The sequence below is a fragment of the Cucurbita pepo genome, chromosome 12 (assembly GCF_057944985.1).
Source record: "Cucurbita pepo subsp. pepo isolate OVF chromosome 12, ASM5794498v1, whole genome shotgun sequence".
Classification (NCBI taxonomy): Eukaryota; Viridiplantae; Streptophyta; class Magnoliopsida; order Cucurbitales; family Cucurbitaceae; genus Cucurbita; species Cucurbita pepo.
Window position 1 is genome coordinate 8,430,522 of NC_141809.1, and position 4,587 is coordinate 8,435,108.

Consider the following 4,587-nt stretch of genomic DNA (forward strand, 5'->3'; position numbering starts at 1 on the left):
TTATCTAATACTAGTATGCGCGGGAAGTACTTCTGCCTCATCCTGTTCCTTCACGGTAGGTACGCTTGGCCCCTTGTTACATTGCCTTTTTGTATGCTTAATGTAATGGTCTGAGACATCAAGCCGCATCGGCTGCCTTCTCTTTGATTGATAATAAGGGAGAAAAGGTTTTAATGGACCTAGGGCGTCTAAGTGCCCCTTTTTTTGAGGGGAGCCGTTCCGTGTGGTAGAGGGCGAACAAAGGATAGCGTGCTTGTGTTGGAAGCGAGCAAGCGGGTGAACGAATCATCAACCAAACGGGCCACTTGGTAACTAGGAGTGTCTCTTCATCTTCATAGCTGGGATGCTTCGAGCTTCTGGGCCTCGGAAACCGGAATGGAATCTCGTGCCCCGAGGGCGGCTAGCACGTCCCGGCTAAATCTGACCGGATTCTTTCCACTCTCCCCCAACCCTGAGTTTGTTTCTTACCTAACCGGTGGCGTACGAGAGGGAGGAGCCTAAATACCCTGCCCCCATACTGGTGCGGACCGTTCTTGCCTTTGGTAATATCTGGTTGCTGGTCTGCTTCACATGGGTCCCCCTTTCTTTTTCATACTTCTGTTATTCGACTTTTGCCGGAGAAAGATATTATGACCTTAGTGATGCTTGCGTTGAGTATAATAATAAATACTCGTGATGAGTCCCCCTTAACTACACTATGCCTTTCTCTTTCTGTTTTGTTTAGTGTCATTTTCTGCTCTCTCACGCTAACGCTAATACTTCATCCTTTTTCCCGCTGTTATCCACTCCTATAAAATGCTAAAGAAGCCGGGCCATCCATCCTCTTTATCCTCATTGGACTCAAGGACATCGATAAGCTAAACCAATTAGTCAGTAGATTCGATCGATCTAAATCTGCCTAGCTCCCTTCCGAGAAAGAATCCCTTATACAAAAAACATCGAGAAAGATATTATGAGCACCAAGTGGATGCTGCATATCTTTTCTTCTTCTATATTTTGATATATCACACGTTGCCCCCTATCCCTATGAATTAGTTCCAAGAAAGGGGCCGTTCACGTCTTTTTTTCTCGGTTTTTGATGTAGTTGCAATAAGTTTCCTGATTTTCGTCGAGATGGGGTGTGAAGCGTCAGTACCTTTTTGAGAGTAGCCAAAGGGAAGAGCCGGCCGGTGGGAGCGAGAAGTTTTGGATTCGTGACTGGAATGTAGGGCAGGGAAAGTCCCGCCAAAATGTCCAAGACTGAGGGGCGGAACGCTTTCCGAAACAAATCCGTTTTTTTAATCAGCTTGAGCTGGACAGGGAAGGGCGAAGAAGACAAAAATACCAAGTAATTTACAGAAAGGGAAAGAGAGGGTTTGTGATCGAGTGCCATTGCTCCCACATCTTTTTCCGGTCCGGCCACGAGCATAAATGTTTTATTGGGTTTCGGACCTTATTCACTCGCCTTATCTTCTTTAACTTGGCATCCTGTAAGAAAAATGGTGCAGCAGTTGACTGACAATGCGGATTTGGAACTGGCAAATGAAAGAGAAACCCGAGAGGGTCTTTTCAATCTTTTTTCTTAATTGGTTGGAGAGAATCACCAATTTCTTATTTGTTCGGATTTGATTGTGTTCACAAGGGGAAAGGAGAAGAAGAAACCCAAAAACAGAAGCAGAAGAGGAAATACTGGTAAATGGCTAGCAGATTCGCAGCAAAGTCCGCTTATAGTTCCTTTTGGCACAACAGGGTAAGTAGTCAACTCTAACAAACCAACAAAAAGACTGAAGCATTCAGATAACAAGAAAGACACTGACCGTCCAAGCATCAAAAGAGGGGACTGGGCATTGGTCCCTGGTGATACAGTGAATATCGAACCATCAACAACTCGGAAAGCATCAATCCCAATAACCCAGAAATTGCGATCAACTACCTTGCCCACAAGGCATCCACCATGGTAGTGCCATATAGTACTCACTGCGGGCAAAACTCTCCCATCAGCCGATCATTTGATTGATCAACGGGCAATGCAGGCCCCACGTATCTTCAATCTCGGCCCCCAAACAAACCATTCCCTGAATTGGAAATCCTCCATGGAACGGCTCCTCAGTACATCACCGATCTTGCAGGTGCCATTCACACACCGCTCCACATACATCACCCGGATTACTAAAGTAGTTGAACCGTACAATTGGGTTAACCCTGACATCTGTAGATGGCAACCGGAGTGAACAGAGAGTGGCCCAGTAATCTTCTCCATCAGGGTAGCCACAGTGAGATAGAGTGGTGAAGCTGGGTTCCGAATGAAAAGAGAGCGAGCCGGGGAGACAAAAGGTATGAGATTGGAAGTTGCTTCAAGGTAAGCCCCTGTCCCTGAATTGGTTATGCCCACGACTTGTATCAGAGAGTGCTCCAATGGGATTGGGGGCACAATTGAGATGCCATTTCGGGGGTTCTCATAGAGGAACTGTCCGACATAAGGCAAGTGATGAGACAGAGGAATTCCCCACGATGAGAGGGACGGCCTCGGTCCAATGCCACTCAGAAGCGGAAGCTGTGGGCTTCCGAGAGCCCCAGCACAGAGGTGATCCTCTCCCTTTGCATTGCATGGCCCTCTTTCTTTGGTCGCGAAAAACAACCCCAATTACCGATTGCTTCGATCCGCGAAGAAGAGGCTAAAAGAATTCTTTCAACACTTGCATAGCTTGCATAGACTGCACTCTCATATTCAAAGCTTTCGCATAGCTGAGGAGATCAGCAACACTGTGTCTACGACCAGAACTGTCGAATGTCGAACCACCAATCTTGGTACCCACTGAATGATCCAAAGTCAAACCATTATAGGGATCAACACCGGCTTCCAATAGCCCGTCTCTGACTGCCGATTGCCAATTCTTGAGCTCCGGCCTAACCTAAGATAGCCCTCTCAACCCACTCATAGGACTGGTTCACCACTCGGAGGTCCCAATTCACCCCTGACCTGACCTTCCGTAGAATTATTGATCGGCTCGACTATAGAACCCGGCATTGATAGCACTACTGCCGTCAAGAACCCGGCCTCGGGCATTGGGGACGCCGTCTTCGGAGGTTCAGGCTTGCACCGGGGAGTCGAAAGCACCTCCATGAGAGTGGTGAGGAAGACTGATTGGGTCATCAGATTAGGCTTTACGTACGGAACACCGCCCCTCTCCTTTCCTTTCCAGTCTCGCTTCTTCGCCCCTCCCCTTCTCTTTCTCCTTTAAAACAGTCAAAACTCAATAACTACTTTATCACCTTCCCCGTACGGTTTCATTGCATCGCTCCTTCATCTTAACTCATTCTTTCTGGCTTTCTTGAACAGTAAACTCAATAACTACTTTATCACCTTCACTCTTGGACAAGGTCAAGCTATTTTACGGTCTCTCTTTCTAGTTGTTCGTTATATTCTTTGCAGAGGGTAAATTCAGTGAGATGTTGAGACTTTTTCTTTCTGCTGACTTTACGGGGATTTGTTTGAGGCTTAATGTAATGAGACTGATTTGACTCTTTCACCTTGTATGTATGTAAATAGGTTGAGCGTAAGGTCAAGCTGATTCACCTATTCATTCTATTGATAAAGCAAGCTACAGCTAATTCATGGCCTCTTTCACTTCCAACAACTCTGTCTTCTGAGTCTGCTGGCCTTTACTTAACTTCTACTCTACTCCTAATTCCTCCATTATCTTGAAGGAGGTAAGTGGTATAGTATTTAGTCTTTCTTTCCCCTGCCGCTCTCTCTGTCTGTCAGCTTGGCTCCTTGAACTGATTGAAGTGATTTTATTACATTGCCTGTATACTATGTACTTCTGCCCCTGATGTCACTCCGGGTAAGTAAATGCGAGTATTCCCCTTCCCCTCTGTCTGTAAGCTTGGCTGCTTCACCTTTTTCTTTCTTCTTCACCTCTGTCTGAGTCTGAGTTCCGTAACCTGTTTGTCTAACTCTTCTTCTTTTCACAAGTCAAGACTAAACTCGTTCCTTAGCCTAAAGAAGGTATTCGTTACAAGATTCTCATTCAACTGATTAAGGTGTAAAGCTGCTTCTTCCCTTTCCTCTTCGTCAGCTACTTCATTCTCAATAACTACTTCATTCACGCACTGACTTTCTTTCACAAGTCAAGACGAAAGAGAAAGCTAGCTACTGTCCCTGACCCTTCTTACACTTCCAACTCTCTACTGCCTGCCTACTTTGACTTCCTACTGCCTACTCTACTTACACTTCCAACTCTGTCTTCTTCGTCTGCGCTCCTGTCATTATCTTTCACTCGGTAAATGGTAGTAGTAGTTAGTCTTTCCCCGGAACCTCGGTCTGTCAGCTTCGCTCCTTGAACTGATGAAAGTGATTCAATTCCATTGCCTGTACTATTTCTGCCCCTGATTGAACGAGGTAAGTAACTAGTAGTTGTCTTTCTCCTGAACCGCTGTCTGAGTCTTCGCTCCGTAACCTGTCTGACCTGACCTTCAGTAAGTAAAGGAATGAAATGAAAGATCAATCCCCTTATTCATTCTCCTTCTCCTTCTGCTATTTACACCTTATTAATTCAATCTGGAACCTACCTATATTATTCTTCTTCTTCTTTTGAGTCAGGTTTA

At 45.7% G+C, this 4,587-nt stretch overlaps 1 pseudogene; it reads right to left on the reverse strand.

Moving 5' to 3' along the window:
- Positions 1 to 542: 542 nt before the first annotated feature.
- LOC147789950 ((R)-mandelonitrile lyase-like pseudogene) lies at positions 543 to 3,133 on the reverse strand (annotated as a pseudogene).
- Positions 3,134 to 4,587: the final 1,454 nt, after the last annotated feature.